The sequence below is a fragment of the Mesocricetus auratus genome, unplaced genomic scaffold, assembly GCF_017639785.1.
Source record: "Mesocricetus auratus isolate SY011 unplaced genomic scaffold, BCM_Maur_2.0 Super-Scaffold_100031, whole genome shotgun sequence".
Lineage (NCBI taxonomy): Eukaryota > Metazoa > Chordata > Mammalia > Rodentia > Cricetidae > Mesocricetus > Mesocricetus auratus.
In genome coordinates this window covers 11,198,674-11,222,702 of record NW_024429212.1, presented here as the reverse complement: position 1 = coordinate 11,222,702, position 24,029 = coordinate 11,198,674, and the positions used below count along the sequence as shown (strand labels likewise).

At 36.5% G+C, this 24,029-nt stretch overlaps 2 long non-coding RNA genes across 5 annotated transcripts in view; one reads left to right on the top strand and one right to left on the bottom strand.

The window, feature by feature from the left end:
• The window catches only part of LOC110342272, a 124,516-nt gene extending 114,369 nt beyond the window's left edge, over positions 1-10,147 (top strand). Inside the window, exons 2-4 of the long non-coding RNA XR_002384303.1 lie at positions 7,844-7,911; positions 8,630-8,681; positions 10,049-10,147. This is a non-coding gene — a long non-coding RNA (uncharacterized LOC110342272). The remainder of the gene's footprint in view (positions 1-7,843; positions 7,912-8,629; positions 8,682-10,048) is intronic.
• The window catches only part of LOC110342271, a 79,204-nt gene that overhangs the window by 22,220 nt on the left and 32,955 nt on the right, over positions 1-24,029 (bottom strand). For all 4 annotated transcript variants that reach the window (XR_002384299.1, XR_002384301.1, XR_002384302.1 and 1 more), the window contains exon 3: positions 6,733-6,831. This is a non-coding gene — a long non-coding RNA (uncharacterized LOC110342271). The remainder of the gene's footprint in view (positions 1-6,732; positions 6,832-24,029) is intronic.

Below are 24,029 nucleotides of genomic sequence, written 5' to 3'. Positions count from 1 at the left end.
TTCCATCTGCCTAGAAGGAGCTCAGGGAATCAACTCTGTTAGAAGCATTTAAATATTGAACTACTGCTAATTTTTAACTGTGTGTCGTTAGCTAAACAGAAGGACATAGGAAGTTATTGCGATACATAAATAAGTCTAAGGGTACTTCTTTGGACTCTATTTAATCAATAATACCTTCAGTAGGATACTTCTATTCCTACTACATGTATGCTCTCTCTCTCTGTGTGTGTGTGTGCGTGTGTGTGTGTGTGTGTGTGTGTGTGTGGTGAATGCATGTGTGCACCATGGGTATTTGAGAGCATTTGGGTATGCATACAAGGCAAAGGTTTATTTTGGGTGTTTTACCTCTATTGCTCTCTACCTTTATTTCTTTAAGCATTACATCTCTATAATCTTGAAGTTCATTAATTTCCTCTATGTTGGCTGGCCAATGAGCTTCAGGACTTGCCTGTCTCCCACCCACAGCACTGGCATTCCAGGAGAGTTACCTCCACACCGGTATTTGTGGGTGAATGTCCGGATTCTGAAGCAGCTCCTCATGCTTACACAGCATGCCTGGGCTCTCTTGACTTTTAACACACATAAGTCTATTTAAACAATAAATATCAGCTTTAATTGATTAATGAAGTGATAAAATGAAGGGAGCGTGGTGGTAGAGGAATGGAAAAATGACAAGTTTTATTTTATTTTTAGTTCTTTTATAATGTTACTCAGCCTTCTGGCCAGACTTCTCCCCACTAGAATTATGAATAGATTCTTCCTTATGAATAGGCTTACTGTACTCCTTGGTCTTATCATATATCTCAAATGTTCCTTAACAATAAGCTTGGCTTCCTCTAGCCTTTGCTCTAGCATTGTGTTTGAACACTTCATTTAAAGGTATAAGCTTTAAAAAATATATTCATAAAAGATTCAGCAGTTGAAATGACATTTAAATACTACAAAACTCATTCATTTTAGAATATAGTGACTTAAAGACTTTCTGAGTGTGACTTGAGTAATTTGAACTAAATGAATTTTCTAAGGTTGACTATATTGCTTTTCAAGTCTCCAATTATGGAAACAAATACACCACAGTGTAGTAGCAAGAGATATTTAATTCTTCTAGCTTTTCTCATCAGAGTTCTATTTTATGTGTTAAAAGATGAAATTGGGAGGTATTAGTATGGCTACCTTGACTTACCGAAGGAAGCTGTGTATACACTTCTTACAAATGACTATAATAAATGTGAAATATTTTCATGCATCTCACGTTTTCAGGAAAGATTTGGAAAACTTCTAGGAACCAAGTAATAGACTTTTGCTAGGATGACAGGGTTAAATGTCGCCTTATTAACTATCTAAATTTTTGCCAAGTATCTACGATTATTTTCTTGTGTAGCAAAATGAAAAAAACTATAATTAATTCAGCTTCACAAAGAATTTCAATTAATCAGTCATGTTTCTTATTTTCAGACTTCCATATACTCATAGAAAGGTACAAGATTTTGGCACATGTCTAATTGAAGTCTAATTCTGCTGTGGACATAGGTCTTCATACAGAAGCGCCTTTTTGTGCACTTTTGTAACACAATTGTATAGATATGATTGAAAAATAGAAGACATTCTTTTTCAAGCAATTAATTCATTTTTTCAGTTAGTGTAGGCACAGTCTATTAGGCAATTAACTGTGGTGAGCTCAATTATAGAAAACATAATTCATCTGATTTAGAAACTTAACTGACAAGGCAAGTGAACTTTTGCTAACCTTGTGGAGCAGAATTAGAAAGTAATAGGGAAACAAGGACTTGATCTTTCTTGATGATTTTGAGTGGTAACAGTGCTAAAATATAAGAATGGGTAGTTATTATGCTACTATAGAATAGAGAGCAATGTGTGACTTCTGAAATGTTCAATAAGATTTCACTCAATACTTCTCACTGGAAAATATAGTTCATCTCCACATAGAAGGAAGATCTAAGTACTTTTTAGGGTATAGTATCATTAAATTTATGATTTGACTGTTGCCCAGAGGGGTCCTGTAGAACCCTCTAACATTGAAGGATAGTGCCAAAACTATCGATAATTCTCCATAACCTGATGATAAAGTCCCTTTTGATAAAAACACAACTTAACTTGTGTCATTAAACACAGAGGAATCAATCAGTTGCCCAAATAGGAACATCCAAACTCCCTGCCTCGGGGCTCAGGAAGCTCCGCAGAAGAGGAGGAAGACATAATTTGAGAGCTGTCAGTGGTGCACAACTCCAAGGAAACAGTGTCTTCCAGACACGAACTTGGTGCCCCTATGAAATAATAGACACCGCAGCAGCACACAGAAGATCGACACAGGCTCCAGCCAGACAAAATCCCAGCACTTGAGAGGCAGAAGTGGAGAAAAAGTTCCATTCCCAACCATGAAGCGGCTTGCAAATGATCCCTGCTGGTAAAGGGGAAATCAGTTTTCTCCAATAGACTGTCACCGGGTGTATCACTCATGTGCTAGGGTAGACACCTTGCCCAAGTGTAAATTACTAACACAAAATTGACTCCATAGTTTGTGTGCTTGTTGTATTTCCCTTCTTTTTTTGTTAATTTTGGTTTTTTTTTATTAATATTTTTTTTATTTTCCATTTTAAATTTAGATAAGAAACAAGGTTGCTTCACAAGTCAGTACGAGGTCCCTCTCCCTTTCCCTTCCCTCCTCCCGTGCCCTCCCCCATCCCCCCCCGTTATCCCCTCATTCCCCCAGGGAGGGTGAGGCCCTCCATGGGGGTGTCCATAGTCTGTCATTTCATATAGGGCAGGGCCTAGACCCTTCCCCAAGAGTTCAGGGTGAGAGTGCACCTCACATTGTTCTATGGGAGTCCAGAGACCGTGTGTATACTTGGGATGGGTACTGATCTGCTGTCCAAGGCTCAATAGATTACCTAGGCCTCCTCACTGACACCCAGATTCAGGGGGTCTTGATCAGTCCCATGCTGGATTCCCAGGCTGATGCCTGGGATTCAAGAGTTAACCTTTGTTTGGTCAGCTGTTTCTGGGGGTTCAACCAGCCCAGTCTTAATCCCTTTGATCATCAGTCCTCCCTCTCTGATACTGGCTTTCTTGAGTTCAGCTCAGTACTTAACCAGCCAGTAAATGAAGTTTCTGTTTCCCAGACTCTCTGGCAATAGGATTGTAGGCTGGCACTCCCCAGATCTATGTCTAAAATCCATATATGAGAGAGTACATGCCATGTTTCTCTTTTTGTGACTGGGTTACCTCACTCAGGATGGTTTCTTCTAGTGTCATCCATTTGCCTGCGAATCTCATGATTGTTGTTTTGATGGATGTGTGTGTGTGTGTGTGTGTGTGTGTGTGTGAGAGAGAGAGAGAGAGCGAGAATGAAAAAGAGTATGGAGTATGAATTTGGGTTGGTGGGGAACTGGGAGGAATGGGAAAGTGAGGAGGACTTAGGAGTTGTGAAGGGGAAATAACATGAGGAAAATACGTTGTATTAAAAGAAACAAGTAAATAAAGTACCAAATTACCAAAAGCACTGCATAAATTTCTTTATATCTGCATTATGTTTCATGTTACTAAAGTGACTATGAGTTTGTGTTCTTTGTAGAGTGATTTTCCTTTTTTTAAAAAGTTCGTATTCTTTTCTTACTAGAGATTATAATTGCATAATTTCCCACTTTCCTTTCTTCCTTCTGAATCTTGTAGTATACTGATGCTTGCTCTCTTTCAAATTCAGTCTATATTTTATTAATTACTGCTATATGCACAGATATGATATATAAATACATAGATGATAGATGGGAAGATATTCTTAACTCCTCATTACATGAGTATAACATATTTACACTGTATAATGTTACCTGCATGTGTGTATTCAGAGCTAGCCATTTGGTCTTCTCATCCTTAGAAAGGAATATTTCTCCCACTCACCATTCCTTAGATGACTGTAGTTATTTCTATAGGCTTGAGACAACCTGAGACTTCCATTGTCTGTGTCAACATGCCCATTGTTTTTGTCTTTGTTCAACTCATACTTAGGTGTTCATCTTAGTGAGAATTAATGGATTTCTGAGATTCCTAGATGAGTCAAACTCACAGCAAACTGCCTGTTCTTCCGACTCATAAATCTTTCTGATTTTTCTTTTTTAGTGATCCCAAGCTTTATGAATGGGAGTTACAGTATAGATGTATATGGTTGAACTCTGCTTTATAACTCTGCATTCATGTGTTTGTGGTTCTTATGTGACGGCCTCTGTCTATTTTAAAGAGAAATTTCCTTGATGAGGCACAGTAAAAACTACTCTTACCCCTGGATATAAGCACGCGTTTTTGTTTGTTTGTTTTTGTTTTTGTTCTTTACAGTGCAGTTACTGACTATGCTGGTTTAGTAAAGGGGGGTTGTAGGTTCCCCATGAAGCTCCATGGCTTCACTCACCCTAGGTAGTTGACTAGGTTTCCATTATTTTCTTGCAGGATTAATATCATTTTTTAATCCTTTAAAATTCTTCTATGAGATTCACAGAAAATTATAGGTTCCAAAACAAGAGTGGCAGGATAAAATATAGCAAGTATCCAGACAGAATTGAATAGTTATGAAGTAATTTTCTCCATTAGTGGCACATAAATTTTACAATAGCACTCAGTGTCTCAAATAAGTTATAAGTAATACCAAATGTACAAACTTAAGGAAGAGAATTGCATCTCCATACCAATTAATTGTCTCAGGTTAATTTTCAGACCATGTTTATGACCTAAAATGCTTACAGGTATTATTATAATTTTAAATAAAATGTAACAATAGGATGTAAATGGAGATTGGACTGACGAGGAAAATACCAAAAGTGACCAAAAATTGATTTGTTGGCATGATCTTCCTCATGCCCTGTAAAGTGAGACCTGTGGTTTTTTTTTTTTTTGCTTCTACATGCATGATACTGATATTACAAGTGTTAACATCATATTGAATGTGGAATCAACAGGAACATTAATTTTTTATTTAAAAAATTAAATTGTTTGAAATACCAGCAAAGTTTTTGCTTAATTTTTGTAACATATCAAGTCTGTATGTTTTTCAGAGCTAGGGTTTCATATTACTGATTTAAACCATTACTGTCTACTATTAGGTTCAAGCTTCCTTTACTGTCTTTCTGTGATATTGTCTCTACCCGATTTCCTCAGCAAGTTTTCTAGATGAGTCTTCATTATACAATGGTCCAACACATTAGGTAATATCAATAGCTTGTCATTACTGTGCCTTGAGAAACACAGACACACATTCAAAATGACTGCACATTGTCTTTAAAAGTTACCCTCAGCAAAATCAAATTGGAAAAGTCAGTCAGTCAGCTCACAGATATATGACTTACATACCCACATTATGAACTAACAATTTAATAAAAAGTCAAGGGCAGATGAATAGAAGAGTTCAACAAAATATTCCCAAAAGGAAGAATAGGGTGTTCCAATGTGGAAACAGAAATCTCAGGTGACATCCAGAGACTTCACACCTATGCTCTATGTATGTCTAAATATTTTCCTGTGTCCCTATTTCTAGCTATTAAACATCATGCTTAAAATCTATATTAACAATCTCTCAATAAACCTAAATTCTACCTACAAAAATTGAATTTGTTAGATAAATGTAATGTGGACAGGGAAATGTGCCATGGGAATGGATTTTAACCAAACTATCCACAAATATGTTCCTTATTTGGGATTTTAACATATTATTGATGCACTGAGGAACTAATTAAAAGTACACAAAATAGATATTCTTTCTCAATACAAAAATTCACAGTAAATTGAAATTTTGCTTGAATTCAATAATTTTATTTTAAAAGATGATATAAAAATAAAAATGTGATCAGCATTCTTATATAAGTTGAATCACATAAAAATATTTGAAAAATATAGCTCTCAATGATGGTAATGATAATTTGTGCTATTCTACATTTATTATAAATACAATAACATAAAAATAATGTCTGGAGAGATATTTTTCAAAAACAGTAAATTATTTCCTCTTCCTAGAAACTGTTTTTCTTAAAAATTTCTTTTTTCCAATCCCTTACACTTTAGGATATAAGATATATTTGGTATCAACTGAAGGACATTTTAAAACCCTCAATAGTTATTTAGAATTCATATCATTTATGTCTTTAAATATACCTTATTGTATTTTTACATTTTTATTAAACATAGAATTAAAAATAATCATTCTAAGTATTAATAAAATGATATAAATATTAATCAAGAAAAAAATAAAAAGAGCTGCTGACTTAGGATAACACAATTGTGAGAAACAACTTACTTGTAGCTTTCCTCTCTTTACCTAGGTTTGCTTTACCTAGGTTTGCAGCCATGCAAATAAATGTTGTATTGGCTGGGTATTGCAGACAGCAAGCCATAGTTTGGGTTTTGAATGTTCCCAGAAGCAGTCATGTCAGGATTGGTCTCTAGCTTTTGACACCACTGGGTTATGATAGAACGTTTTGAAGGTGGAATCTACTGGAAAGCAGTCTAATATAAGAATGAGTATGAAGGGGATATTGGGAATGCCAGTACTACAAAATATGTAGATTTTTTCTATACCATACAGTTCCATCGTTATAACTGTGCCAACATAGCTCCATGAAACAGAATAAGTGACCACGAAATGAAACTCATGAACCTGACTCAAAATAAATCTCTCCTCTTTAAAAGCACATTTGTCACAATGTAGTAACAGGCTGAACAGGAACTACTTACCATTTACGGGGTCTCACTGTGTAGCCCAGGCTGGCCTTGACTTCATTTGATCTTCTACGACTCTCAAATCCTGAGAAAATGAGTGTGTTCCAAGCATGCCTGGATAAGCAACAACATCTTAAAATTAATATTGCAACCATGACAAAAATATCATTGTTAGTTGAACAATGTATGGTATTTTGTTGTTGTTGCTGTTAAGCATTCTTCATAATTTTCAGACTGAGAAAAAACACCTCATACATACTCTTCTCCCAGGAATATGTTTGTGAGAAATCATTCCAGTTGTGTCAACTGAGATGAGAAGATCTTCCCTCAATAGTAGCATTCCATGTGCTCTGGGCCAAGATTAAGTAAATAAAAAAAAGCAAGCTGAACACCAGCATTCATCACTTTGTGCTTCTCAAATTTCCAATGACATGGTTTCCCCATCGCGATGGATGATCCACTCCAACTGGGATCCAAACTGAACCTTCCCTAAGTTGTTAGGCATTTTGTTGCAACAAGGAGAATATAGTCAACAACAGTGTCTTGTTTTGAGCTACTATTAATGATCTTTGCTAGTTCCAGAGAGTGGCATACTGATGATCGCTCACTGCTTTCAAAACTCATCCAATTAGCCAGTATCACCCACAGAAATCTCTCATTGCTTCTGTGTATAGTTAACTGACTAGGAGAATTAATGACTTCTGAATTCTTTCAACTTCCCCTCCCTGAAGAATATATCCTTTGACTGTTATCATGTTCCAGAGCAGAACCCATGTAAAATAGAAGCCCCAGCAGCATTCACTAAAGGCTATCAGGGAAACCCACTGAGTTCATTTCTGCAGTCTTCTCCTGCTGAAATTCAAAATGTCTCCCAACTTCAAAGTAAGTTAAAGAGAAAGCATTAACTATTTTTATGCATCATCCAAGAATCATCTCCTTCACCTCTCCATGGGTTTCTACCCCTCACCATTCTCAGGGAACTGTTAGTGCCTCCTTGATATTTTCTGGTATAGATCCTGAGAACTCTGACATGTGGACCTATGCTGTGTAGTGAATACATTAGCAAACAATTTCAGGAATCTAAACACAGACTGTGCAATTGATTTCTCCTGTTTTCATTTTCTAGGCTCTGAAGACAAAATTGAAAGATACAACACCACCATGAAATAATGAAGATCTCTGTAAAAGCAAAAGGTTATAAATAAAAATTCACCAGTATATGCCAATCATTATGTCAGAGGAAACATCTTGTGGGGGGTAAAGTCAGAATGATTTCTACATTTACAGTCTGCTGGTGCACACTCATGCTCAGCCACAGTCATTTCTGCTTCTTCCGTTATCTGTACTCACAAACCAAGGAAAGGTGAGTCAGTAAGAAGTGTCTAAAACATTGAATTAATTATTTGTAATCTTGTAGAACCTGAGATCAGACTGTAGTCAGTTGACAATCTCAGAGACGAGCAAGCAAGTTTGGAGCCAACCTTGTGGTAATGTATGTCAACATCACACTCGCTTATTGGAAATAGCTGGGAGAAGTGTCCCAATCAGGGAAGGCATTCATGTGACTGATTCTTGACTGTTGAAAGTAGCAATAATAAAGACAAAGTGTTTCCATTTAATAAGATACTGTCTTGATGTACAAAGTATTTTCTCAATAATAGGTTATTTTCTTCTACAATATATCCTGATTATAGTTTTCCCTCCCTCTACTCCTCCAAGCTCCTCCTCAATTTGTCTCCCTTTCAGATCTACTCACTTTCTGTCTCTCAATAGAAAAACAAAGTGCTGAAGGCTGTGTTCTACTTTATCTTATGTCAGGTTCATTGTATATCTGGTTTTATGCTGTTTTTTTCATCTACCTGGACTTAAGTGCTCAGATGATAAACATGGATCTATTTGCATTCTTCTACAGGCAGACATCAGTTTGACCCGCACCATGTCTTGAAGATGCTGTTTTTCTTCCGGTGTGTATTTCTAGTTTCTTTATGAAAAACAAGGTGTCCATATGTATTTGGATATATACCTGGGTCTTTAATGGATTCCTTTGATCAATATGTCTGTTTGTATGCCAATATGATACTTTTTTCATTACTATAGCTCTGCAGTAAAACTAGAAATCAAGGGTAGTGAGACCTCTAGAAGTTCTTTTATTGTTCAGGATTGTTTTACCCATCTTGGCTTCCTCCCAAAGAAGCAGGGATGGTTTGATACATGAAAATCAGTAACTACAATCTACCATATAAATAAACAGAAAGGACAAAAGGTAATCATATCAATAGATGCAGCAAAGGTCTTTGACAAATAAATCTATACCTCTTCATGATTTGAGTTCTGAGAGATTGGGGATACAAGGGGCATACCTAAACATTATAAAGGCAATTTACAGAAAGCCTACAGAAGCAACAAATTAAATAGAGAGAAACTCAAAGCAATTCTACTAAAATTAGGGACAAGACAAGTTTGTCCACTCTCTCCATATCTTTTAAATGTAGTACCTTAAGTTTTAGCTAGAGCAATAAGACGACTGAAGGAGTTCAAGGGGACACAAATTGGAAAAAAAGAGGTCAAAGTATCATTATTTTCAGATGATATGATAGTTTACATAAGTGACCCTAAAAATTCAACTAGGGAACTCCTACAGCTGATAAACACTTTCATCACAGAAGCTGGATACAGGACTAACTCGAAAATAATCAGTAGACCTTTAATATACTAATGACAAATGGACTGAGAAAGAAACTAGGGAAACAACACATTTCACAATAGCCTCAAATAATGTAAAATATCTTGGGGTAACTCTAACCACTCAAGCAAAAGACTTGTATGATTAAAAGCTTTGAGGTCTTTGAAGAAAGAAATTGAAGAAGATCAGAAGATGGAAAGGTCTTCCATGCTCATGGATCAGTAGGATTAACATGGTAAAAATAGTCACCCTACCAAAAGTAGCTTACAGATTCAATGCAATCCTTGTCAAAACCCCAGAAAAAATTACTTGCCAACCTTGAAAGGACAAGTTTCAACTTCGCTTGCTGTTATTTTTCATTAGTTGTTCTATTTTTGGTATTGTAATACTTTCCTTCCTTCAAACTCTCTCAAATACCCCTCCTCGCTCTCTTTCAAATGCTCCTTTTTATTGTTGTATTTATATTCCTACATTTTTATACAAAATAGAAGTACATAACTTAAGTATACATAATGATATTTGCAAGAGTCATATGAAGAAGACTGCAATTATTAATATTATTAACCTGACAGTGTCTAGAATTAACTATGTAGGAGATGAGCCTCCTGCATGCTGTTCAGATATTCTCTGATTTTCTTGAATCTTCAGGCATGCCTATGTGATAGTCTCAAGGTCGTAATAGAACAGAACATTCTACTTACCTGTGGGAGTTACTGTTGTTCCATGGGATGGAATCTAGGGCTGAACGCAAAAAGAACACTAGCATAGCATGGACATGCATCACGGCCCACTTCCTGACTGAGGATACAGTTTGATCATTTCCACCTGTTACCATGAATTACTTACAGGGATAGATATTACCCTCCAAATGTGAGCCACAATGGGGCTCCTCCCTCCCTCCCTCCCTCCCTCCCTCCCTCCCTCCCTTCCTTCCATTGTGTTTGTCAAGCATTTTTACACAGCAAACAGAAAATAAACCAATGCAAACAGCAAAAGCTATTTCTCAAAGAGTAAATGTTTACATTGTCTGATAAATATAATTAATTGAGGAGTAAAATAATACATATATACCGCATATATTACATTAGTTATCAAATTCTATTTTCTAACTTTAGGGGCTAAATATAGTAGAATATGGACAATTAAACACATCTGAAATGTACATTTATTTTAAAATGTGTTTAGTCTTTGTTATTAAAGTAGCTTAATTGTATGCTTTGATAAAGGATGAACACACACTTTTTTAAAAAATCCAGGCTAATGTGAAATAACTGTGTCAGGGTTCATTTACTTCTTTGATAATAGTAGAGGAAATGTCTAGGGACTTTCAAGTATTTGTTCAAAATTCAAGAAATCACAGGGCCATATAAAAAGTCATTAGCAGAGATATTTGAATACTATGCATTCATTTCATTGTAAACTTCATATGTGTGTATATGTGTGTCTGCATTTGTGTTGGAATATGGATGTGTATGTGCATATGTACTTGTGTGTGTGTTCTAGTTCTTAAGTAACCTTTATACTGAACTAGGCTGCTACTTCTCATTTTATCCTGTAAAATATTTTCAGAATACGATAAAAGGAAATATTGCAGTTGGAAGACTGACATTATTTCTACATTTGGGGAATCACACAAATATATTTGTGGAAAAATAACTGCTTTAATGCACTCTATAAAATGTCTTCTAATTGAGAACCCAAACTTGTCTTTTTGCATTTTTTCCTCCATGTGTAAATGAAATCATGGGTGTGTCCAAAGACCTTGTTCATCCCACAGTGCTTGGGTTTGATTTTGCATTTGCTTTATTCAGCTCTTAAATATTTGGTTATAGGATATAAGATTTTTTAAAAGTAATTCACAAACTTATAATCCACACAAAAGTTCAAGATGACCTTCACACCAGTGTCTGAACTGGAGGAAGGACTTTATTATTGTTACTAATTTTCTGTTAAACTCCCTTTCAAAAAAGACTTCCATGATTAAAATCATATTTGTCTTATGAATGTATTGATTGTGTAAACTCATTTGTATTATATTTGCTCTGTGTAATAATAGATGATTATAATTACAACATTCTCCCTTTCCTTTCCTCCATCCATGCATATATATATATCTGTGTATCTGTGTAACATTACTTGTTTGTATGTTTTCAGGAATGACCCTTTAGTATTGGATAACTAATTGATGTACTCTTCCCTGAGATGATGATCTCTCCCACTCTGTGTACTCCGTACTTGCCTGTAGTTCTTTGTGTGTGGTTGGGGTCTATTGAGTTTATCCCCTCCAGTTTTGCTTGTTTGTAAGTGTCCTCCTTTTCAGCTCACATTTAGGCATTCTTAGTGATAGGAATTTATGGGTGTAGCTTCTGATAGTATAAGGAGACACATTCCCACAGTGCACTCTTACATACCGCTCCCTCTCCTGCCATGTTCCCTGAAACGTATATGTGGAAGCCTTTTCTTATTGATGTGTCCACTGGCACTGGGTTCCATGAACCTACGTCTCTATTGATTATGAGTTCCTGTAGTGACCTCCATGTGCTGCAAATAGAAGTTTCCTTGATGAGGGGTGAAGGCTATGCTTAACTGTGAGTATAGGACAAATGTTTGGACTGTTGGTAGGGATTATGCTGGTTTAGTGAAATAGTGGTTGTAGGTTCATTACCAATATCCACAACTTTGCTTACCCATTGACTATACTGAGATACAATTTCTCTGGTCTTCACTTGCTGGAATATATAGGACTTTCCATCTTGGCCCCCTTTATAAATACCACTGTTTCCCAACCAATTCTCAAAAGCCACACCTAGGGATGGAGAGTTCTAAATGAATATTCCAAGGATACACAAGTATCAAGACAATGAAATTCTGCCTCTCACATGTAAATTGCATCCTCCATATTTCAATATTTTCAAAAACCTTAATTTACTTGTTAGAACAAGAATCAAATGTTCAAAGTAGTACTCAAATATCACCTAAATTCAGTATGAATAAGTTTCCAATTACAATTCATCCTGGGTCAAATTGTTCTCAATTATGTCCTAATGATCAACATGTCATACATTTCCGCATACAAGAGTGAGATAGTCATAGGAAACAATCCCATTCCTAAAATAGAAAATTGGAAATATAAAGAAGAAATAGGTCCCTGGTTGGTCTGTTGCCTAACACAGGAAGCATCATTAACCATCAAGGCTAATGCTTAATCATACTCTCTGGTATCATGTTGAACCTCCTGGTACCCTTGAAAAGAAGTTCCACACTATATGCACATGGGTTTAGTGCTGTACAGTTTTGTCAAGTAACTATTAGACTCTCAAGCTTCCAGGAAGTTCCTTCACCCATAATTTGAGTGGGTGCTTTTACAGCAAGGATCTCATAGACTGCAGGCGTGGATCTGTGAATTTCCTGAATTAAGTTACAATCAGATGGCTCTACAAGCCTTCATTCCTGGTGACAACATCTCCATTCATGGTTCCAATAGCCTCTGACCTGAATGATCAGTGGTCTTGCCTTTAGAATGGTAGTCCATTCCTGGTTCTTGTACTTGAGGTTTATAATGTTGTTATTATTTTAGACAACACACCTTGGGTTTTCTTAGGACAGTTGGATTATTTCTTCTCAGAAAGCCATTTGGTCACATCCTTAATATGCTTTCCGTTGCTGAAACGTCTTTTTTAGATGTCTCCTCCCAGACTTGTTTAAAATCATAATTTTTAACCACAATAAATCAATAATATTTCTAATGTATAAGTTCTGCTTTTCTTGTGGATAATTATTCCATTTTAAAAATCAGTTCTCTTTTAAAATGTTATACATTAAATATATAAGTGGAACAAATCTGCTTCTGCAGAACTTCTCATGGAAATTAACTCAGTAAAATACCCAGTTTAACCACTCAATGCTCTACCTTCCACAAACTTTGGCTAGATATAAGAGCCTTCTACATGTATTGCCACAGTTTAGAAAACATACATTTTCTTGCCCAATCATGAGTTACTCTGGAAAGAATGCATTGATGTCTTTCCCTCCTAATTCAATCCCTTTGATATCCTTCAGTTGTCTTATTTTCTAAGTAAAAATTCAAGTACCATACTTAATAGCTAAGAAGAAAGTGAACAAGCTTGTCTTGTTCGTGATTTCAGTAGGAATGCTTTAAGTTTCTATCTACCTAGGTTGATGTCAGCTATGAGCTTGCTGTACTTTGCCTATGTTATTTGAAGCTATATTCCTTGTGTCCCTAGTCCATTTAGCACTTTTATTATGAAGGGATGTTTTATTTTTTCAAAGACCTTATATGCATCTAAAGAGATAATGTATAGATTTGGCTTTCAGTCTGTTAATAAGGTGAATTATAGCTATACATTTACATATATTGAACCATCTCTACATCCCTAAAGTTTATTTGATCGTGGTGGATGATCTTTTTATGTATTCTTGAATTTTGTTTAAAAGTATTTTATTGAGGACATTTTCATATTTGTTCATATAGGAAAGATCTGTAATTCACTCTGTTGGGTCTTTATATTGTTTAACTCTCAGTGTGATTGTGGCTTCATAATAGAATTATACAATGTCCCCCTGTTTCTGTTTTACAGAATAATTTGAAGAACACTGATGCTAGTTTAAGAGTTTGGTAGAATTCTACACTGAATCCATCTGGTCCTGATCTTTCTTTATGCAAGTGGAAAGCTAGTAATTACTGCTTCTACTTCAATGGAGGTTATAGGTTTGCTTAAATGCTTATCTGATCTTCATTTAATTTTGGTAGGTGGTGTATATAAACAAATTCATCCCTTTCTTTTAGGTTTTCCAATTCGGTAGGTTATAGTTTTGTTGTTGCTTGTTTTGTTTTGATTTTAAAGTATGTTTTTATGATTCTTTGGGTTTCCACAGTGCCTATTGTTAGGTCTTCCTTTTCACCTCTAATTTTATTTATTTGGATCTTTAGATATTCTTCCCCTCCACCTTTTAGTTAATTTGGCTAAGGATTTATTGACCTTGTTGGTTCTCACAAGGCAAAGCCAACAGAGGGCATACGTGGAGGACTCCATAGTGAGTGAATATTTTTTCTTTTCTTCGATGCCTATTTGTTTTCTAATGAGATACAGAGAGAGAGAGAGAGAGAGAGAGAGAGAGAGAGAGAGAGAGAGAGAGAGAGAGAGAGAGAGAGAAGATAGGAATATGGGTAAAGTATGGGTAATCAAGGAGGTGGAAGGATTAGGGGCGAGTTGGAAGAGAGGAAACTGGAATCAGAATATACTGCAATAAAAATTCTACTTTCAATTAAAAATAAAAGAAGAACAAAACTCTGTTCTTTATTTTGACTAAGGCTCAAATCATGGCAACTCTTGTGTGTGAGACAGAGTGATATATTATCTACAGCTTTCTCATTTCTGATTCCTCACCAATACTTCCTAAGGCTTCCCTTACGACGATCATAATGGCTCATACTTTCTACTTCAGGACCCCTCGAGTTTTTAACAATCTAGATACAAAGTTACTTCTACACTTTAGATATTGCTGCAACAGTGCTCCCACATCTTCTTATCATATTTATATCCAAATACACATGTATTCTCAAAATACCTTAAGTATGGGAGAGTCTATTTCAGAACAATGAACAAATAGAGGCAGAGTTTATTCTAAGGATGGGCAATGATATATTGATCGATGTCCATATATGAAGTAGAGAATGCAGAAGAATAAACAGAACTACTTTTTGTTATGTATATATGTTAGTAGGTGAATGTGTGCATGTGAATGCACGTGCTCATGGATGCCAGAAGAGAAGATTGGGTTCCCTAGGAGGTGGAATTTCACCTTCTGACATGGGTGCCAGAAGTCCACTGGGAAACAAAGTCAGACCTTTTGAAAGGACAGTACATACTATTAACAGGTGAGCCATACTTCCAGCCCAGGAACAAGGGGACTACAATGGAAAATATTGGTCCAGGTTGGGGACGGTAATGACTAGGTTTAGATCATAGTAAATCATTTTATGGAAGCTTCTGAATGAAAGAAAACTATGTCCACAGGACATGGACATGTGGTGGTTTTCATTATTCAAACTGTGGTACATTATCAGAGCTAATGAGAATTTGAAGGACAGAAAATAATAATGGATCATGATAGACCTCAGGAAAAAACTAACATTTATGCCATGTTCAGAGAGTGAATAAGTAGATGTGTTTTAAGCTTGGAAGAACTCAAGAACAGAAGATAGTTTGAGAAAGCAGAGAAGAAAACATAGTTTAAGATGGATGTCCAAATCCAAATGAGTGTGCCAGGAAAATAAACACCCCAAACCATCAACCCATGCAATGATGGATCAACACCAGTAATATTTTTATCACCTTATTAACGGAGTTATTGTGACACCTGTGGCTTGTGGCGGTGGCTAGAACAAAATGAAGAATAAACAAATAAACTGCAAGGCCACAGCACCAGAGGAAGAAGGCATATCTAGGGAATATTGGGGAGTTTAATTATAACTGATACCATCAGAGAAAACACATCACAAGGAGGGAAACCAGAGGGTGGGAGGATGCTGAATTTGTAGCCACCTTTCATCTATCAAAGCTGCTATGCTTCCTCCTCCATGGCTGTTCTGAATCTGTTTCTTTAAATAGCAGCAATTTCCTCTGTACCAGCCTGAAGCTGGAGTCAATGCCGAAAGTGAATATAAATATAATATATGATCTAACATATCCTGCTTGTGTGTCATAACAACAAGCTTTGAAAAGAGCCTACCCTGAAGCTATCATATGTATGTAAAATCGTCAAAGCAATTGGTCTCTGAGATTTGGCTACTTGGAAATAAGCACATGTTAAATATCACAAGGAAGATGTTCATTTCAACTGAAGCTTGATGGCCATACAATATAGGAACAGTATAAAAGAGTTGTATCCCCAACTTCCACAAAATTGAACTAGTGGGATTTTGATGAGAAAACACATCCAGGACTTTCAGCTGTGATAAAAAACAAACAAAACAAAAACAAAATAAAAAAGTTGTTTAGCAGTGAATGAATAACATCTGTGTTCATGACTGATTATACAACATTTGAGAAACACCTTGGTTATGTGCTTTTTTTAAAATTTGGAGGTGGGGTTTTATGAGACAGGGTCTCAATATGTAGCCTTGGCTGTCCACTAGACTGTTCTTGAACTCACAAAGATCCACCTGCCTCTGCCTCCCAAATGATGGGAGACATGCATCAGCATGCCTGGAGTGATATGCTTCTAAAGTTATGAAAATATTAATAAAGATAATAAATGTAATGAAGTACCTTGATGTAATTGATATCTTGGTTTATTTTAATGATATATTGTTGCATCAATGTTTTATACAGGTGATTCATTTATACTTATGGTGACAATGCAAGCTAGTAAACTATCTTTCCAACAAATACACAGGCCAGAGCACAACAGTATTTTGATAATATACTTTAAACATTTTAAATGTTTTTCATTCAGGAATACCAGAATTGCTAATTAATCATGTAGAATGTGTTAACCATGTTCATCATTTGTATTGCCCGGTAATTTCATCAAGTACATTCGTGAAATCAGTGCACAATATACTGAAGAAAAAAGTCAATTATAGTAAAATTTCAGTTGAACTGTGATTCATTGAAAGTGAAAGTTAAAAACTTGTGTAACATAAGTGTACCAGGATGATAGCTCAGAGCTAGGACAGAACTGTTTGAGACACATATAAATTTTGTATTTGGCAGACAGGGCACAGAACCATACATATGCAAACATTAATAAAATCCTACCCTAATTATCAGTCTTTATAAAATTTCATCTTTTTGTGACTACAATCTAGCAATGTTACAGACTCTTCCTCTTTTTCTTTGATTTACCTATATATTTCACATTATAATACCAGCTATTGCTGTTTAGCACCTTCCCAGCCTATCTGGATCTTTAAACTTAGTTTATTGTTTCTCTGTGATTGAAAATATGTTGCCTGGTAGTTGTTACTGATAAAGAGGCTTTGTCTCACTGTCTGGTAACATATAGAAAACTTTCATCGTATTTTCAAGAGTGTGGGCAAGGAAGAGGAGGCTACTCTATAAAAAGAATAATGAGAGAGGTGACTCAGTGACAGCATTTACATGTCCTGCATAAGTCCATGGATTTTCAGTCTTCACCCTCCCAGGAAATGAGTAATGAAGATATTTAAGCAAATATTAGCAATAGGTATAAAATTCTACCAAAACTTCACTTACCTGATCTCCAGGTAAGACCGTAAATCAAGCAGAATAATAATGGCTCTTAACAGATTAAATATATCAACCTACTTTTTTTTTATTCTATCCCAAACATGGTAACTGACATAATCCACTAATTCCAACATATATAAATGGGCAATTTTACAGCACATTGTCAAGTTCTGCAATCCTCCTCAATTACACAGACTGATCAAGCTATATTTAGAAATTTTATGTAAACACATATATGTACTCAATAGCAATTAATGAAAAAACGAGGCCACAGATTTGAAGGAGGGTGGCCAGGTGTATATGGGAAGCTTATAAGGAGGGAAAGGCATGGCTACATGTCGTGATTACGTCATAACCTCAAAAATAAAAAATGTAACAAACTTTAATATTTTTTATAATTCACAAAGCATGTACATTCCAACACACTGGAAAGGCCACAATTGCCCTCATTCTGAGCGAACTGCAGCCAAGCAAGCAGAAGGGTGGATGTGGGAGCCAACCACACCTCAGCCTGGGCTACCAAGTCTGTGTTAGCCTTCTTCCCCACACTGAGCGTGTCCCTCTCCCTATGGATTTATCACTTTCCCCCCTGCTGTCATGAACATGGACACCATGTTCCACATCTGTACAAGGGCCCCTGAAGTCATGGCGGGTACTAACCTCCTGCTGTTATCTTCCAGTTCATAATACAACTGGATGCTATGTTCACCCTCTTTCTAGAGATGCGGTACCTAAAGATCATTAGAACTAAGTTATTTCTCTTTCTAATAATGACCCGTGTAAGACTTATTGGTGTGTGTGTAAGCGTGAAGAGGAAACAAATTAACAAGAATTTCTGCAAAGACAAGTATCCAGGAAGGCATCCTGACCCCTTAGAGATTTGGGCAAACTTGGTTCAGAGCCTCCATGTTTAATCCTTTAAAAGTCCAGAGACTGCTGTGGTTTCTCATGATTAGGAACACTCCTTTCATGATCTGTCCTCAAAGAGACCCCTTTCTATATATCTTTATCCTACAACAACCTGTGTTGGTCACATCCAGAGCCTCTTTAGATAGCTTCTAGATTGCCCCATTGCTGATACTGTGCTGCCAGCCATTTAGCAGGAAAGGGACCCTCTCTTTCTTTAGTTTCTTTGAATTTATATGAATTTATATGGTGTAAATACTCTGTTGTGGTCATCTTCAACATATCAGTGTGGCACCCCTGCATTCAGAGTAGGCACTGAGATATTATGGGTAACTGGCCCATGCTTGCTTTACCAGACTGATTTTAGAGCGTCAAAGGTATTTCTCACTGCCTTTCACCAAGGTGTGTCCAAGTCTGCCTGCCTTAGCTCCCTTGTATTGCCTTAAATCATCTCTATATGGTAACTACCTGGGGAATTTTAAGGTATTTTTCTATTTGTGATGACCACGGAATCAATCAGCTTTTGTTAACTCTCTGGTAGTTTTAAAAGGTTTGCAAAGGATTTGGTCTCAGTCTCTCTCTCTCTCTCTCTCTCTCTCTCTCTCTCTCTCTCTCTCTCTCTCTCTCTCTCTCTCTCTCTCGCTCTCTCTCGCTCTCTCTCTCTGTCTCCCTTCCCTTCCCTCTCCCCCTACCAGGAATATATGAAGTTGATATCACTTCCACTGGAAAAACAGGAAACCCTTCCATATCACACTGTTGATCAGAATAGAGCAGGAAAACCACATCCCTTATCTTCCAAAAGTATTCATGCCAGGAGACACATATCTGCATTAGCTTCTCTTTGGAAACTCTTCAAGGGTCATCCACTAGCAAAGGTCCTACTTCTGTGAGAGTGTCACACTATACAGCTATGTAGGAGTGACACAGGTGGCCCCCAGCTGAACTCCCGGACAATGTGGACATTCTAGTCAGTTATCAGAGTACATACAGAGGGAAATTTGCTAAACTCTGTCTTTTCCAACTTTCTGACCCCAAAGTCATTAAAAAATAGTGTTTCATAATCTAACACATTTAGTATAATATTCTCATTATAATTACAGTGACTGAAAGTAAACATTTTTCTTCATGAATAATTATATTTTATCAACGATGATAATTAGATAGATAAATGTGTGAGTACTATGACATTACTCCTTGAGAAGACACATACAAAGAAAAGTATACAGTCTAGTGGAGAAAGAACCATTGCCTGTAAGACCAGGGTTCTGACTTAGACACTGATGTATTTTCTGGAGGCAGCATTACATACTGCTCCATTTAGCAAGTCTAGACATTTTTAGGGTTTCTTATTGCAGATTTGAAGTCAGTTAAACTTAACTGCATGATTCTCAGGAATAAGGAAGATGATGAAGATGATGAAGGAACTGCCTGTACTTCTATGGAGATGGAGGTATGGTTTGAATAAAGGGGATTAAAAAATGTCTCTTGCTTGTACCCAAAGGACCAAAACCAGGTAAATCCAGTTTGAAATTTTGTGGTACAATTTCTTTATCATAGATTATTTTGGTTCAAAATATCTTGAACTTTGATTTTTTTCTAGATTCTATCTAGTCTTCTAAGTCATTTTGGCCAGGCTTAATTTGTTCCAGCTTAAGTCAATGAGATTCCCTTTTTATTAATGGTACAATTGATATTGACTGGTAAGAGCCAGAGGAACGTAGACAGAATTGTTCACTGTGCTGCTTAAGAACAGGGCAAGACCACCAGCTTGACTGTTCATGATCATCATCCAACAAAACTGACATAAATTTAACCTGGAATTGGGCCAGGTCCCACTGTTACCACTTTAAGCAAAGCCCATAGCCAGTGTCAAAGTGTGAGGAGTAACATTTCCTCCAGCACTGTGCCTGCAGGATGCCCTGATAAGTGGCAGAAGCTTCATTACCATAAGATGACAATGCCAAATTAATTCTAATTATCCTGATCATTGAATGTTTAAATGAAAATGAAGACATTAAAGGTAACTAATCACTAAGAGGGCCATTTCTGAGGATGAATTATGAAAGATTTTAAAGAATGGCATTGTAAAGCAATGAGCTTCACTGCCCAGATCCTGCCAGCTTGTATGTTTGTGCTGATCACATTGAATTTATACACCAGGACATTGGGAATGATTTGGTTGCTAAGAGAATGTGGGAAGGACCCCGTGGAGAAATGCACCCTGATTTGTCTTTCTTAATTAAAAAAAAACCTCAAGTAATTATTTCTAAGTAAGAACTTTACTTTCCTGACCCAAAAATAGACCAGCAACAAAGAGTATGAAAAACTCTAGGAAAAAAGTAGAAAATGCATTTTTTAATTAATTGTGAGCTACATGAATAAACTTTCATATAACAATTACAAAAAAATTCTAATTCCATGGCTCTCATAATTTACAATGATGGAAAGGAATAGTCTTACTGGCTGACTACATGATTAGTAAGAAGATAGAAAAATATATTTGACTTATTTTGTTTAAAAAATAATTGTATCTTTTCATTCCTTTAAATCATCAGGACTAATGTATAAATATTTTGACTAGTTAAAGTTTCACTCCATTGAAGTAAGAACCATAAGATTAACAAATAATAAAAATTCAATGATATTATTTAAAACCTCAAGGCACCTTGCCTTAATATGGAACCCTGCTTAGAAATTGGCCCTCAGTTGTGTCTTTGAAGTAATGAAAGAGTCTTCTAACATTTTGGGTAAAATGACTGATGACTAATAAATTCTTCATTTAACAGCCCAAGTAAGAGAAAAATGTGAACTTTTAAACACTTGGTTTTCTTCAATTCAAATACAGAGCAAACGAAAAGTCAACATATGAGACTATTAACAGGCATAATGTGTATCTCAACAAACATTGCTAAGAACTAATTTTCTTAAGTCAGTAAGTTGGGCAAACTAACAACAAGGAATGTTCTCTTCATCAAGTTCAGTACCAAATCCTGACTTTCGCAATATACTTGAAATTCATATTTAAACAGACCTAAAACCACTCCCTATTGCAATTGTTGCCTTGGTTGTAGTAGGTTGTATCACTGAGCCCCATCTTAGCTGCATTGTGAAAAGTTGAGGGGCTCTGAAATCTAGTGTTCATAGAACACTAAGTTTGCTATTTTAAAATCTCCATAACAGCAATAATAGACTATGGTTCAATCAATAACATGAAGGAAGAGGTCCTTTCTAGCCTGCCTACCACTATGTTTTTATAGTCTTCCAGTCATCTACTATATGCAGAAAGCTCAGCAATTTGTTGATGTTAAATGGGACACAGTTGATAGTCCCAGTACTGTTTGCCTGTGTCTAACACCCCTGCATATACTCATCTAACTCTTAGTCACAACAGATAGATTTCTGTTGACTGCCCTTTACCCACCTGTCAGAGAGGAAATTTACTACATTGAAAAAATATACATCTTCTGTGATGGTTACCACAAACAAGAATGCCTAGCCTACAGGAGTAAGAGGAGTATTACAAAATCAAATTAGTGTGTAATGTTTTCAGGGAGAAAATCCATCTGATGCCAGCTTGAGCTTTTTTCACCATCCTAATGACATCATAACTATGTGTACATTGGGTAATTAGTAATCTGAAATAGATGGAATATATGGGTTGGCTCCACCTTCAAGAACAAATGAAGGACCAACGGGACCAGGTAAACCAGGCCCTGTATCTGGGCCTGCCTTCCAGTGCCTGGGGACTGCCACAGAACCTCCCCTTCTGGTTGGAGCCTACACATCCCAGTCTCCTTGTCTTCTTCTCCACCCACGGGAACAGGTAATTAGGGTCTGTGTCTGGGCCCTTGTTCCAGTGACTGGAGACTGCCACTGAGTCTCCCCTCCAGGTGGAAGCCTATACAACACCCCAGATTTCTGGTCTTCTTCTCCACCCATGGGACCAGGACTAGGACCAGGAAGAGGAGAACTACCAGAGTATTGGACTTGCTTGCACCCACCAAAAGGGAACTCTGGTCCCCTAACCACCAGACCAGTAAGAGGCTCTTTCTACACCTATTAGAGTAAGGGATGGGAAGGAGAAAATACAAAAACACACTCAGAAACAGAAAGACAAATATGACATGGCCAGATTCCAAAGAATCCACACCAGCAAGACTCCAACATTCCAATGCAAAAGAAGCAGAAGAGAATGACCTTAAAAACAACTTCATGAAAATGATAGAGACCTTCAAAGAGGATATAAGAAAAACCCTCAAATGGAAGAAAAAAACAAACCAAAAAAATGCAAGGAATGGAAGAAAAAACAAACTAAAAAGCGCAAGAAGTGGAAGAAAAAGCAAACCAAAAATTGCAAGAAAGGGAAGAAAAGACAAAGCAAAAATTGCAAGAAACAATTCAAACCGTACAAGGGTTGAAAACTGAAATAGAGACAATAAAAAACACAATCTGAAGGAAGGCTGGAAATAGAAAATCTGGGCAAACGGTCAGGTACTACAGATGTAAGCATAAGCAACAGAACATAAGAGATGGAAGAGAGAATCTCAGGTGTTGAAGATACAGTAGGAGAAATTGATTCATCAACCAAAGAAAATCTTAAGTCCAACAAATCCCTAATATGAAATATCCAGGAAATATGGGACACCATGAAAAAACCAAACCTAAGAATAATAGATATAGAAGAAGGTGAAGAAAATGATGTCAAAGGAGCAGAAAACATATTCAACAAAATCATAGAAAACTTTCCCAACCTAAAGAAAGACATGCCAATGAAGGTACAAGAAGCTTATCGAACACCAAATAGAGTGGACCACAAAAAATTTCCCTCGCCACATAATAATCAAGAATCTAAATATACAGAATAAAGAAAGAATATTAAGACAGCTAAGGAAAAAGGTCAAGTAACATATAAAGGCAAACCTATCAGAATTTCACTTGACTTCTCCATGGAAACTCTGAAAGCCAAGGTCCTGGATAGATATCCTACCAACACTAAGAGACCATGGATACCAGCCCAGACTACTATACCCAGCAAACCTCTCAATCACTATAGATGGAGAAAACAAGATATTCCATGACAAAACTGCTTTCTCTTGAGAGCGTATACATCTTTTGCCTTTTACAAAACTAGATTCAAACAATACATATCTACTCACCTAGAACTACGAAAGATCTGGAAGGAAAACTCCAACCCAAGGAAGTTAACAACAACAAGAAAAACATAGGCATTAGATAATCCCACTTTACCAACAGCCAAAAGAAAAAAGGGGTGGAATTCCACATATAATTGCCACCAACAACAACCATTCCAAATCAAAGAAGAATGCACAATCAATGGTCATTAATATCCCTCAATATTAATGGTCTTAACTCGCCTATAAAAAGCCACAGGCTAACAGAATGGATTCGAAGACAGAACCCACCCTTCTACTGCATAAACAATAAACACACCTCAGCCTCAAAGACAGATATTACCTCAGAGTTAAAGG